The following is a 16,057-nucleotide window of genomic DNA, read 5'->3' on the forward strand; positions in this document are numbered from 1 at the left end:
TGCATTGTGAAGGTTTTGTCATGTGTAGATGCATTTACACTGCTAAATGAATGTTTGTCACTAGTTTTTAATAAGTTTCCCGCCAAAATGTTAAGAGAGACAATCTGGGATGTGGGCTGTCTCATGCACAGTGTCCATGAGCTACTTCAAAAGCTTCAACTCTCAGAATTCTCACAGAGAAGCTGAAAGCAGCTGGTCTCACCTTTGACCTATATATCATACTGACACATCACAGATACAGGAATAGCAGATTAATAATATGTGTTAAAAACCTATGTCCCAAACATATACATTACTATAACTCATTTAATTCATCTGATTGACAAGCATAAATAATTTTATAACTCTATACTGGAAGAAATTGTCATGTGATATATTTTAAAGCAGTAGTATAGCATGTTTGTAAAATCTGGTTACTAAAATGTGTTTGCTGTGCATTATTTTGTATAAAGCAGACAGATTTATTGAAGGGACAGCAATGTAAGATGGTGCTCAGTAAAGATACAACTCAGTGAGATCAGATATATATATATGTATGTGTGTGTGTGTGTGTGTATGTGTGTGTGTGTATGTGTGTGTGTGTGTGTTTGTGTGTATGTGTGTGTGTGTGTGTGTGTGTGTGTGTGTGTGTGTGTGTGTGTGTGTGTGTGTGTGTGTGTGTGTGTGTGTGTGTGTGTGTTTGTGTGTGTGTGTGTGTGTGTATGCATGTGTGTATATATATATATATATATATGTGTGTGTGTGTGTGTGTGTGTGTGTATGTGTGTGTATGTAGATATGTATATAAATGTTTCTGAGAATCTGCTTAACTATGAAGTATGATTTATAACAATTTCTATGAATACAATATTTTATTCTATTGGCAATAAAGAGTTTGAGTAAATGCTCATATACAAGCAATTCAAGGTTTTTTTGGAAGCTGTTAACTGTATTTACATGACAGAAAATAGATGCATCCTAATATATGTAATGTCTGAATCATATTAGCCAAAGTTTTTGATTTAAATGAATGTTAGAACTTATTTTTCTCTCCTCTTGATTTCTAACATCAAGATTATTTGAATGCTATTTGAATACAAGTGTTTTATATTACATGGATGTATATAGTAGTATGAACAGTTTTTTAAAAAAAAAAAGGTTTATTTTAGTTTATATGATGCTGTTTTACCAAATGTGCAGTCTTGTCTTGCTAGATAATTGAATTGAAAACTGTTAACTTCAGTTAAATATAACTAGTATTAAATTGATAAGGTGGTAGCTGACGTACTGCTGCTTAGGGTAGGGGTTAACTTGAGTGGTAAATACTACTCTAAGTTGGAGTTTACAACTCAGGCTGGATGCAAGGTTTAATCCTTACATTATTTTCACTTGTTCATTGTTATTTGTATATAGTTTTGACATCCACAATATATTTTGTACATTCATTGTCACTACAAACAAAATTGAATCCTATACGAAATCCCATAAGAGATTCAATAAATACAGCTATATTTAAAGGTACACCTAAAGGAGGAGATGTAACATTACTTATCTTGTTATTTGTTATTTTGATCATAAGATTCTTAAGTTTTAAAAATGCCAAATGACATCTTTAAAAGGAATTTCTTTAAACATTAATGGATTGAATAATCCATGTAAAAGGGCAAGCCTAATAAGATACATTAATTTACATAAGGCCAACTTAGTCTTCCTACAAGAAACCCATCTCTTGAAAAGAGATATTGCTCAACTAGCCACAAACAAATATACAGTATTGGTTAGTTCAGAGCACACTCAGAAAAAAAGAGGAGTGGCTATTTTATGGAATAAAAGTATGCCCATTCCTAAAACCATTAAGTCTTATCAGGATGACAAAGGAATGTTTTGTATGGTTACAATACAAATTAAAGGGAAGACTTACACTTTAATTAATGTATATTGGATACCTGGAATTGGTATTAATACAGTGAAACATCATCTTGATAAGATCATATCATTCTCTATAGGATATATTATTTTAGCTGGTGACTTAAAGTGATACTACCACTATAGGAAAGAGAAGAATTACATCTAATGCAAAACATTTAAAGGATTTTGCTAATTCTTATCATTTGAATGATATTAATAATCAGATAGATTCAAAATCATTACCATACACCTTTTTTTCTAACAGATACAAAACTTATTCAAAAATAGATAGGGTCTTTATTTCTAACCAGATGGTAACAGATTTAATTAATTCCAAAATCATTTCATGTCCTATATCTGATCATAATTCAATTGTTTTTGAATTCATGATAAAAATACTCATAATTTTCAGATCAAAAGGATACCAGCATACTTAACTCAACTAAAAGACTATAAAGAATATATACTTTCAGAAGTAAAACATTTTTAGACATAAATAACACTCCTGAAGTCTCCATTGTTTATGTTTGGGATGCCTTAAAATCATATATATATGGACAAAGTATCAGATGGTATAATAATAAAAGGAAATCTTGGGATAAGGAATTGTTAGATATTCAAAGTAAATTAGACTCTTATAAACATAACAATAAAGAAAATATTATGGACAAGAAAGTTATTGAAGAAATAAACAAACTAAATGAGAAATACAAAGAAATTTTAACTCATAAAGTTAAAATAACTTTAGAGAAATACAAGTTTTGTCTTATTCAATAAGCCCCAAATACTTACATAGACTTAAAAATAAAACAAAAGGTTGAATAAACAAAACCATATCAAAGAAATCTTTTCTCTAAGGAAAAAGAAGAATGTTTCTAGTGTACCAGAAATACTAGATGAATTTAGAAATCACTTTCACAAAATTAACCATAATAATATTAACATGGAACCTAAAGATAAAATAAAGGAGTTTATAACCACAAATATGAATAAAAAGCTTAATAAACAACAGATTAAACTATTGGACAAGAGTATTTCATATACAGACGTTATTACACAAATAAATAAGCTTAAATCAAACAAAGCACCGGGTAATGATGGTATTATACCAGAGATATATAAAATCCTTTCTAAAAATACATATTCATTAATACATAAGGTTTTTATTTTGGCCCAAACTGAATTAATAACCCCCCCATCTTGGCAATATACATTTATTTCGCCAATTTTAAAACCTAAGAAAGATCCAACTAGATGTTCTTCATATCGGCCCATCTCATTACTTAATGTTGATTATAAAATGTTTATGAATATCTTTGCTGATAGATTGAAGACAATAATTCCCGGCTTTATAGATATAGATCAGACAGGCTTCATTGTAAATAGAAATACTTTTGATAATATAAGAAGAACTTTAACATTAATAGATTTTGCAAATAGGAAAAAGAAAGCTTTAACACTTATTAGTCTTGATATAAGTTCAGCATTTGATTCAGTAAGTTGGGACTATCTGTTTACCTTAATGAAGTGCACAAACTTCTCGGATGCATTTGTAAATCTAATTGAACATTTATACAAAGGAACGTTGGCTTATATTAAGGTAGGAACATATGTTTCACAAAAATTACCCATTCTTAAAGGTACAAAACAAGGATGTCCACTTTCTCCACTATTATTCACTTTAGTAATGGAGCCTTGGGCTAATTTGATCAGAAACAGTACTGACATAGAGGGTTTTGAAATAGATGAAAATACAACATCCAAAATTCAACTTTTTGCAGATGATGTTCTAATTACATCAGCAGGATCTAATTCTTCTATACAGTCTCTATTTGATAACATGATGAATTTTAAAAGTATTTCTGGTTTAATATTCAATGAAGAAAAAACTAAAATACTACCTATATATACACGAAAAAATATTCTCATTAGTGATTTTACTAAATATGTACCCAATTCAGGTCAGATAACTTATTTAGGTATAATACTATCTAAAGATATTAAATCTATTATATATAATAATTATAATACCTGTTTTCTTAATATACAAAATCTTTTTAATACCTGGAATAATATGTTTTTACTATGGAGGAGAGACTTACAATTATTAAAATGATAATATTCCCCAAGATTTTATACTTAATACAATCAATAATACTTCCACCTACAAAAATAATTATCAAGAAACTGAACACACTAATGTTAAATTTCTTATGGGCACCTAATAGACCTAGGATTGCATTAAAGAAACATACTAATAGCTGGTCTCAAGGGGGTATTTCTTTTCCAGACTTTAATTTATATACTATCCCTTCTATTGTAAAAGTTATTACTTTATTAATAGATCAGTCATATGTCACAAAATGGAAAGATTATTGGGAGCTAATTAGTATACACTTCATGAAAATCTCCTTAACACATAAAAATATGATTGTAAATAACTCCATGTTATGGTTACTAAAGGAATTTTGTACTTCACCTATTACACCTAAACATATGGTTTGTTACCCATTAAATATTATTATTAGTTATCGTAACTTTATATTCATGCACCCTAAGTATAGGGAATGGAATTTTATTGTATTTCCTATAATGTATACTCAGGGTATGCTTTTGTCATCTACTTCTGAAGGAACTCATTTAGCTATAGATAATGATCTAAAGTACTGGTATCAGTTGATATCTGATAATAAAGTTAAAAATCTAGATTTCTTAAAACAAGAATTTGATCTAAGAGAAACTTGCTGGTTAGAGGTTCAGACCTTTAGACAACATCTCATTAATAAAATAGATTTAATGTCTATAACTGTTAAAGAATCTATTCCAACACTGATTGATTACTTGATATTAAATTTACAACATAAAGTTTCTGATAAAGGTAAACTTTCATACATACATAAAGTTATCAGACAAGAAACTTTTACAGTGTAGATTCATACTGGAATTATTTCACTTCTATTAATGGGGACCCACCAAATCAACAAGATAAACAATATATATTGGAATCTGCTTATAGAACTACGTCTTCCATTGTCTGGAGACTTTATACATGGAAATTTTTACATAGATCTTTTATACACCTTTGATGATGAATAAAATAAATAATAAAAATAATCTATGTAAGAGATGTAATGTAGAAATTAATGCTGACTGGGCTCATATGTTTTATGACTGTATAAAATTGAAAGAATACTGGAAGTCAATTAATGAATTTTTGCAGGCTCTTTTACAGATAATTTCATTATTTCTAAATCTCTTATATTATTCAACACACCTGTACCTCAAAGTGTTAAAAGGTTAAGCTTCCCTTGTTATGGTCTATTCTAGCAGTGGCTAGGAAAATAATAACTAGAAATTGGATTTCAGATACACTTCCTTCGTTCAATGAATTTAAAAATGTTATGAATATAGTGTGCCATATGGAAATAAACACAATTAGGACTAGAACAAATAGAAAAACATCTTATTTTATTGTATGGGATAATTTACAAAATTTGTTAAAAAAATTTTAATTTCAATAGCATGGTATTTTAGTTTAATTAATTGATCTGATTGTAGTGGATGTCTTTGTAAATACTTTAGTTGTTTTGTTGAATATTATAATAATACCTATTTTTAATTACTTGTATAAAATTGTTATGATATTTCTCTTATATGTTAAAACAATAAACCTGTTTTGAAAAAAAAAAAAGAAATGGTCACCTGGAGCAAAAGCTAATAACACTTGTTAATATACTTTTATTAACTAAGTGCTTTTGTCTTATAGCACAGACTTCATCAGAATCAAAGTAATTAAGCACATTCCTCATTTAAATATTCAAAGAAGGCTGCATGACACTTTCCTTAAAAAAGCACCAACCTCTCACTAAACCCTTAAACAGTTTAAAAATACACAGTTCATTTAAAATTCATTTATCCATAAAGCACATCCTAACCTAGACTGATAAACAGTCAAGTTAGTTTAAATCAATACAACAAATTAGCATATGTATATATATATATATATATATATATATATATATATATATATATATATATATATATATATGGGTTCCCTTAAGAAGCTCGAAATACTGAAATCTCGACTTTCAGTATTTCGAGCCCAAGAAGCCGAATCCACAGAAGAGCAAAAGTTTAGAAGCGCGAAATTCAAACCCTTGAATACTGGAGGTTTTGAATTTCGCACTTCTAAACTTCCCCTGTAGTCATGTCTTCAGGTAAGTATGTGTGTGTGTGTTAAGCGGTTTGGGTAGGGGCTGTGGTGTGTGTCAGTGTGTTTTGTTGCTGTGATGTGTGTGTGCGAGGAGAATGTAGCTTGTGTGGTGGTGTTTTGTGTGTGTTTGTATGTAGTGCGACCTCGGAGTGAGAATATTTAAGTAGGGGGGTGTGGGGGTTCAGGGGGGCTTGCCCCCCTGCTTTCATGTAGTAGACAGATTGTGTGTGTTTGTGTGGATAATGGTGTGTGTGTGTGTGTGTGTGTGTATTTGGCTTCTTGGGCTCAGGATACTGAAATTCGAGATTTCAGTATTTCAAGCTTCTGAAGTGAATCTATATATATATATATATATATATGTATATATATATATATATATATATATATATATATATATATATATAGATATGTAGAAATCTAAAAATCTACTGTTTTAATGATTTTAAATTAAAAACACTCATACTGGAACAGTAATCTTTAAGTTCCTGTGTTTTTCGGCATCAGTAATCGATTGCCATTTTAATTCACATTTTCAGGCACTTCTTTCCAAGGTCCCCACCCCTCTTCGAGCATTTTCAGTTTAAAATTATCAGTCTTGAAACAGTCCATTAAAAAAAAAAATAACTTTGAAATAACTTCTTGAAGTTGAAAGTAATAAGATGTCAACAAAATGTAAGAAAATTTTAAGTTTTTTTCCCCCCAAAGGGAACTTAACTGCTCAGCAAGGAAAAAAAGCACAAGCCAACTGTCAGTCCTCAGACTCCTTAGAGAAGTGTAATCTTCAGTAGCAGTAAAGCTCTGAATGTCTTTGGGCCCAAACTTGTTATTATGTCAGCTCAGTTTGAGCTGCTTGATAGTTTGAGTACATAGAAGGTGTCCTGAAGCTTTGGAAACTGTCCGGCTGTTATATCCTTCATAGTATATGACCCATATAGTCAAGGCTATTGCTGTAGTGAATGTTGTGAAGAACATGCAGAGTTAAACTGGGGAGTTTCCCTTCCCCACTGCTGTGCAGCCTCACACTTGGTATCTATAGTTAACTGGGATGCAAGTCTTGCAGCGGGTCTTGCCTCCTGCAAAGACACTGAAAAATGTAATAAAATGTAACCATAAAGACAACCACCAAACCCCCCCACTAATTATATATATTAACTATATATACCAACTTAGATGTTACATAGCAATGGAAAAAGGGAATAAACCCTTCCCCAGTATAGCTTTCATTTTTCTGTTACTTTCTGTTTAGATATTATGCAATTTAGATACTTTGCAGTTTAGATATTTTGACTATCATTTCACTGTTGATATTATATGGTTTAGATACGTACAAGCAGACCCATGTATATATATATATATATATATATATATATATATATACACACACACACACACACACACACACACACACACACACACACACACACACACACACACACACACACACACACAGTGTACACTGCCACCTGCCCCTGTAACACACAAACTTATTTGAAAGAACCATAATTTGTCTACAACTATTTCCTATTTAAATACCTATATTCCATTATTATGTTTTCCACATCACCTGACTCCACATACAAAACAGTACATGAGCTAAATGTTCAAAATTTTCTTCTTGGGTGTTTCTAAAACAGACCTAGTTCTTCCCAGGGATGCAGGCCTCATCGTTTGAGAAACAAGAGTTTAGGGCCATTTTTTCCTGAACAAATACACTGGCCTTTAAAATGATTAAAAGTCATCACCTCAGAGATAGATTTTGACATCTTATTCTGCAACAAACTACATGAAACCACATTTGATAATTATACTTTTTATAAAATCCAAGGATATTATGTTACTCACTGAAGTCCCCGGTTTAGCTCTGCCTGTGTATGGAGAAGTATCTGACAATGTATTTAGCTATGACTAACAACATGTTCGCTACACATCAGTGATAGTGAGCAGTAAACTAGCCACCTATTGTTTAAAACAGTATGCTGTAGAGAAATGACATTAAGGAACTTCATCTTCAAGATACCATATCTCGGGTTCCTATCAGCAGACCGAAGATGCACATTTTCAAATGCGTCTTGGTCGAAATGACAAAACTGAAACTGCAAAATATCGAAGCGGCGTGTAAGCAAATTCTTTCCTTGGAAAACAATCCGCTTGGCCGCTTCAGTGCTTTGCCGTATTTGGCACTGTAGTGCGGTCTCGGAGTTGGTATATTTAAGTGGGGGTGGGAGTGGGGGGAAAAGCCCCCCACTTAATCTCATATTTTCATGTGCTTACTGTTTTTTTTTTTTTTGGAACAGCAATTTTTTTCCCTTGGGAAAAAAAAATCGCTGTTCTGACAGTTCGTTTTTTTAAGCTTTTGCTTACATGGGGTCAATTAATCACCGTTTGCTTATCTAAGCATTTGGTGATCTAATACAGACCCCCATATCTCTTTCCCTTTAAAAAGATTACTAGGTTATTTTAGTGAACCCTTACTCTAGTTTTATAAAAAATGATACGAGAAGTTAGGTAGAGAAGTGATGATCAAAACTGTCCAAATATATGCACACCATACCTCTCAACCTCTTAGAGCAAGAAATCTGGACAGAGCCATAAATAAAAGTGGGAGAAAGGACCAAAAATAGGGACAGTTTTTAAATACTGCTCTTACAAACTTAGAAAGTTAATAGAATAATTGATTTTGCATTAGTATGAATTTTCTAAAGGATACAAAGTCTGAAACTCAAATGTCTATCATTATTTGGAAACTTCAATCTTTAATGATTTACCACTAATTTGCAAGAAAACCACAATTTTATAAAAAAACTGACCAAAAATATGAGGCCAAAATCTGGACAGTCTGCGAAAAATCTGTACAGTTCGAGGTATGATGCACACGATATATGGTGATTGAGTGAGGGAGGGAGTAAGTAAGTATATGTTTGTGTGTCCGTATCTGTGCTGAGAAATGGACTAGTGCTTTGTCTGGGACTGGTTGTCTGCTTTATGTCCATTGGTTGCTGGGGTAGGTTCTGGATTCCCATGACAGTTAATAAGAATAAGTGAGCACCAGGGAATGAATGAATGAACGTATTATAGTGTTATTTCACTGACCTTTACTGAGTGTCTAATTTGTTGTCCTATAATATAGTGTTCTGAGTAGTACTAATAGAAATTTAAAGTTTGTATAGACATTTTTCATCGTAAACACTTTTACTGGGCCTGCAAATATGAGCATCGCAAACTTTAACCATTAATGTACCTGTCTCTGCTAAATCAAAGCAAAGTCAAAGATGCGAAAGCATATTATTTAAGAAGCAACACTAAATGCCAAATACAACATGTGCTTTTTTTACACATTTTTAGAACATCTTTATTATTATCTGTATTACTACTGGGTACTTAACATTGGTATATTAGTATATGACTTCTGGAATTACTCTCTGAAAATTCAGACTGAGCTACACAGAGGAGTTCTCATTTTTTTCCAAGAATGAGTTATCTTGGAGTTGATAAATATAGATGGTAGCGGGTATGGGAGGTGCATTAGGGCTTGACTCCACTAAAAGTTTTGTTTAAGTATTTCTAATGTCATCAGTGGTTCAAATATGGGTAAATCAAAGGTTTTGTGATCACTGTTTCAAGTCAATCACAAAAGTCAGAATTTAATTAGGAAGCTTATATATTACTACTTCTAATTTATTATTATTGTTACTGTCATCACCATCATCCTTGTTATCATTTTTGTCTTGAAAACAAGTTTGAAATGAAAGCAACCACCACTATGAATCAAATCAAGACTGAGTGATAATGACCAAGACAGACAATGATTAAATGTTTCCCTGAATCCTATTTTTCTCTTTGCTATTGTTGGCAGCTGATAGCATTACCTGAGTAAGGGCTTCCTATGTCTTAGCAATTCATATCCTTTATCTCACAGCCCAAAATAATTTCCTTAGTTACATCCATGTGGACCCCCAATATTTCTGAATAAGGTACTGTGTAAAGAATTTCTAACTTCTTCCAGCTTGTTTCCTTCCCTAGATACATGTTTTCATTAACCTCCTTCTTCTGCCTCACACTGCCAACATTTACTATCTACCCGGGGAAAATTCTCTGAAGTCTACCTGACGTATAAAAATACCTACCCAAACATTTTCAAGCAAGCATTCTAAGCCTTCTGGATTTTGTTATATACATGGCAGCCATATAGATATAATCCCATTTTTCCTTTGTAAATTTTTTTTTTCATTCTGACTGTTCTCAGTCTTTTCTAATCTCCCCTGATTGAATCTTCTAGTTAAATTAAGCAACATTTTATATGTTTTTCAAATGATCCCTTTATAAACAGCAGCTTCTACTCTAGACTGAAACAATAACTCTACCAGAGTTCAGGTTTCACATAGCCCTCTTCAATTCCTTTTTCGTTGGTTATACTTACAGGTTCTCCCATTCGATTCTCGGCTGGATCGCGGGGAGTGCCTTCTGTGTGGAGTCTGCATGTCCTCCCCGCGGTTGGGTGGGCGTTCGAAAGACATGCGTAAAAGGGCGTGCCTTCGTTGAAGGTTGAACACTGAGCTGGCACCTCAGCGTTCATCAAAATCTATTGCTAATCATTAGCGGACCGGAGTTCCGCTGTGGCGACCCCTAACCAGGAAAAGCCGAAAGACAATAACAACATACTTTATCAATCTGTGGTAGAGAATGCAGTTTTTTACCTGCCGTCCATACTTCTGCTAGGCCTTATCACAATCTACTATTTTTTCCTGTCTAGTTATTTGCTCCCATTACTTTGATTCCTTTGGTAATATTCTCAAGTAAATTGCAGCCCCCTGTAGCCTATTATGTATACTCCTACTTGCAGTAATCCCTGTTGATAAAATCTCCTTTCTCTATTTCCATGTTGGCTTATTTTTTTAGAATACTTTCTGCTACATTATAAATGTAATATTCTTTAGGGTTGCTATTATTCTCCTTAAGAACATGCATCTGAAATCCTACTCAACCTTTAATTCTTGCCCCCTATTTCATCATTTCCTTCCACTATGATTTGTTACCTTCTGCTTGTGTTATGTATTTGAAATTTAACTTTATAGGTTTAAGATATCCCTTTAAATCAGGTAATCCTAAGCTATCTTGTTTTGTGGGGAAATTTACATCATCCAATTATCTCTTGCCCGCTTCCCCTCCCAAATAAACCCCTTCATTTCTCAATTAATCATTACCAAATCAGTTTTATCTTTGAATTTGTTTTCCCTTATTTTCTTTGCCAGTGGCTCTAAATACAAAGAAAATAGCAAAAGGGAAAGAGTGCAACCTGCCTGATTCCCCTGTTCAAACACAGATGGAGACTAACCCTTCCACCTTCCTTCTTGCCTTTGTCCCTTTATATATCTTCCCAATTAACCCTACCAAATGTGTGCCTTTAATTTCTCCAAGTGTTTTAGATTTAGGTTCATAGGTTCATGGGTTCATACTAGGTTATCTGCCCTAGGGCATTTATAAGCCTAGCCAGAATGTGTTTGGCTTTCGCCACCCATTTTAAATTTATTTTGCTATGCCCTTTTTCGAGGTTAGTATACTGTGCCTCTGTCTAACAGTGACACAGAAGTGATACCCGGGGTAAACCTACGATCTCCCATTCACTCATCAAGATTCCTCTTGAAGAGAGTCAATGAGGGACTCTGCCTAACCTGGGCTGGGATTTTATTCCAGAGTGAAGGGAGCCTCTGGGTTATGAATCTGTCCCTCCAGCATGTCCTATTTATTTCAGTGCTGAGGTTCAAGTCTCTCGAGCGCGTAGCTCGATGGGATTTGGATTTTCTGAGGTGCAGCATGTCCATTAATTCCGGGTTGGACATGGCTTTATACGTCAGGCACAGATCGCCTCTGAACAGGCGGTATGCCACTGAGTAGAGCTGGAGTTTCTTTAACCGGGCAGCATATGGCATCTGTTTGAGCCCTTTGATCCTCTTGGTGAGGTACTTTTGGGGTCTTTCCAGTTGCTGCAGGTGTCTGGTAAGGTACATCCCAAAAGGGGCATTGTACTCAGTTATGGGCCTGATGAGTAAAGAGGCACGATGACCTCCCCTGATCTAGATGTGAATCCCTTCATGATTAGGTGGGCTATATAAAATGTTTTTCTAACCACTTTGGCTACGTGGTTGTCAAATGAGAGATTGCTATCAACTTGGGTCCCCAGGTCCCTAATTACTTCTTCTGTACTTAATGGATTACCACCTATGTGGTAATTTGTGGGCACTTTGTTTTTGCCAAAGGGGATGACTATACACTTTTTGGCATTTAGCTTGAGGCCATGGCTCTGGCACCAGTTGTCTGTTTCTATGAGGCCCTTTTGGAGGGTGCTTGTGTCGGCTGGAGAGTCGATTATGGCGCCCAGTTTGCGGTCATCTGCGAACTTGGTCAGCCACAGTCCTTCCGTGTTGGCCTGTACCTCCGAGAAATATATACCGAACAAGAGAGGTCCCAGGACTGAGCCTTGTGGGACACCACTTGTAACTGGTTTGGAGTCTGACATGGCTCCAACAATTCTAACCATGTGGGTTCTGTCCTTGAGCCAGTTTGCAATCCATCTAGTGACATAGGGGTTTATATTTAAGCTGGTGAGCTTATCTATAATGCCCGAGTGGGGTATTGTATCGAAGGCTTTTGTGAGGTTCAGGTAGGCTGTGTGGACACCTTCCCCTCGTCAATGGCCTTGGTGACTGTTTCAAAGAAATCAACCAGGTTTAAGAGGCAGGATCTGCCCTTAACAAAGCCGAACTGGGTAGGATCCAGTGTTTGTAGGTCCCCAATATCCATGTTGATCCTTTCCATAGCTTTGCAGACCAAGCTAGTCAGGCTTATGGGGCGATAGTTTCCAGGATCCGTTGAGGCACCACCTTTATGGAGAGGGACCACTGTTGCTGTACGCCATTCTTTGGGCACATATCCTGTAGTAAGGCTGAGATTGAACAGTAGTTTTATGTTTGGGTTTAGCTCTTCTTGGAGTTCATGTAGGACGCAGCCCGGGTCACCATCTGGTCCCATTGATGCTGTGTTTTTTGCTTTGGAGAGGGCGGCTCTTACCTGAGCATCTGAGATGTCAGGGGCGCAGCACTCTGCTGGGATAGATATTTGCCCTTTTGGTGGGGAGAAGTTTGCGCTGAACCTGTCAGCTAGGATGTTGGCAATGTCTGTGGGTTCGGTGTATTTTTTGTCATTTTGGACTAATTCTGAGAATATCTGGGAATTACCACCCAGGTTCCTAACATAACTAAAGAAAGCCTTGTGATTATCCTTAGTGTCCTGTGCAATTTTTCTCGAAGCTGGCCTTAGACAATTTTATGGGTGCCCGTAGTTTTTTGCTAATACTGATCAGTGATGCCTTCCCTTTTTGGGATTTTGCTCTATCATTTAGTAGCTTCCTCCTTCTATTGTATAGTTTGTTTATGGCTGGGGTCCACCAGACAGGACGTCTGCCTTTGGAGGATTGGGTCTTGGTTTTATTTGGGATCGCATGATCCATGCATTCCTGAAGATGTTCATAGAATGTGTTTATAAAGGATTCTGCGGTCTGGGCCGTATTTTCCACAGGCCCGGGGGCTTTGAAGGATTCCACCTCAGTTTTGAGGAGTGTGAAATTTGCTTTAGAAGTTTTTCACTGTGGTTTTCTGGGCAGGGGGTGGGGTCGGGATGTGAATATCCAGTGAGATTAGTTTATGGTCTGATCTTACCAGTGAGGGATACACTTCTGGTCTGGAGCATAGAGTCCCCATGTTGGTGATGATCAGGTCCAGTATGTTTTCCCCCTCCTGTGGGAGAGGTAACAAGTTGTTCCATAGCATTTGAGTTTATAAATTCTAGGAACCTTTGGGCTAGGGTGTTGGAGCTCGAGTAATGCTCCCAGTCTATGCTTGGGTAGTTGAAGTTGCCCAATATAATGGTGTTTGGAGAGACCTTCATATTTTCCAGTGTTCTCAGGAAGGCCGAGTGGGGTTCCTGGGTTTGGGAGGGTGGTCTGTAGCAGGCTATAAACTGGAAGGCAGTTTTACCCACTGTTAGTTGCACATGGATAGTCTCTGATGCTTCGTGTTTTCCACCAACCTGGAGGTGTGGGTATCTTTGATGAATATCGATACTCCCCCTCCTTTTGTGGTTCGGTCCAAGTTTTGGGGCTGAAAAGCATGGTATGAGGTATAACCTGGTAGTGCTGGGGTGCTCTCGGGAGCCCTGAACCAGGTTTCTGTTACTGCTCAGATATCGATGTTCTCCATGCTAAGGAGAGTTTTGAGTGCATGCATCTTGAGGTTTAGACTTCTGGCGTTGAGTAGCATTACTCTTAGTTTCTTATCCCTTGTGATACCTATGGAGGTGGGTTTGTCTTTTGAGCCTTGCCTAAAAAAGGCACTATGGGGGTAGCAAGAGCCTTTGCCAATATCCGAAAGCCCAGGGGTGACAGGTGCAAGCCATCCCTAGTGAAGCATCGTGGCTTGTCGAGCATATCATCCCAAGCTGACAGGCATTGGATCCCCTTTGAATGACACCAGTACTTAAGCCAATTGTTGAAATTGATCATTTTGTCTTCATATTGTGGCATCATTCTTGGTGAGGGTAAGATGCTACTCAAGGTCAGGGTCATACCGGCCTGGGCTACATGCTCAGAGAGCTCCTTTATGTCTCTTTTCATGTAGTCCAGGGAGGTACGTCTCAGGTCATTCACACCAGCATGGACAATGACTGAGTCATATTTGTACTTGCCTTGGAGTGACCTGAGTGCTTGTGTTATGTGGCGGATCCTAGCGCCCGACAGGCTGCTCACCGTGACCCTCTCCTTGTTCAGCCTGGTGAGTGGGACGTCAGTGTGCCTGACGATAGAGTCACCTATTACAAGTGTATCAGGTGTGTTGTTTAGTCTTAAGGACTGAGACTGTTTGGCGCACTGGCTTTGTGAGATATGTGTTGCACGTGTTTTGTTTTGGGGTAGCGGCTGCTTGGGTGTCTGCTTTGGAGGTCTCTGCTGCTTCGGCAGATCTTTATTTAGAGCCTCCGAGTATGTTTTTGTGTGATTATGTGTTTGGTTTGCTGTCGTGGTAGGTCTATGTGAGACTGGAATTGTAGTGAGTGTGGTTTCCTTCTCCTCCTGACTGGTTATGCCAGTACTGAGCTGAGAGAGCTTAGCTTCCAGTTTGGCTATATGGTTGCATCTCTCACATGTGTTGGAATTTGTTGGGAGGAGGAGAAGGTTGTCTGTGTACATGAGGCAGTTGTAACATTGCCTCAAGATTCCCAGATTCACCAGCTGGACCGGAGAGGAGATTGACAACTGACCTTTGGACATGCTAGAATAATATTGGGAATTCCTTAATAATTGAAACCAGGGCCAGTGGGGAGTGAGGGTGTAGTGCTTTTAATTTTTAGTGCTGACTTATATAATTGCTTTAGTGAGCAAGTGCCAGGTAACTTAAGTGCAATGTGTTACAGGTAACTTAAATGCAAAAATGACAAACAGTAACTTTCAAGTGAAACAAGGAAATAAGTACAGTAAGCAATGCAAATATCACTAGTGATCCACAGAAGCGCTGAGAAGCCGCGTATTAGGTGGAATTAGCGTCTTAGATTTCTTTTAACATGAATGGAATGGACCCAATTTCTAAGTCAGGGGAAGATTACAGTTCATGAAATAAATATTTATTTCAGCCTTAGATGTTAGCCAGGAGTGTTCTTCTCAGTACCTGCAATGCACCCATAGTTGTCTGAAGTTCTGAAGTTCATATAGGGTTACATGTACTAATAAGATATTTAAGTACTAATGTGAATTCTTTTTGTAGTCTTTAATAGGCCATTCACTGCTATTACTGTTGGAACTGTCCGGGTATCTTTCTTCTACAGTGCTTTCTTTCTGCTTGCACATCCTAGTATTTCATGACTTTGCATCTCTCTGTACCTAAGGCACCATAATCACTGGCCATAGCAACTTTA

General features: G+C 36.2%; 1 protein-coding gene across 1 annotated transcript in view; it reads right to left on the minus strand.

The window, feature by feature from the left end:
• The window catches only part of PLPPR5 (phospholipid phosphatase related 5), a 3,295,121-nt gene that overhangs the window by 2,023,466 nt on the left and 1,255,598 nt on the right, over window positions 1-16,057 (minus strand). The window lies entirely within an intron of this gene.

Source organism: Protopterus annectens, chromosome 10.part0 (genome assembly GCF_019279795.1).
Source record: "Protopterus annectens isolate FY-2018-M chromosome 10.part0, PAN1.0, whole genome shotgun sequence".
In the NCBI taxonomy this organism is placed as follows: domain Eukaryota; kingdom Metazoa; phylum Chordata; order Ceratodontiformes; family Protopteridae; genus Protopterus; species Protopterus annectens.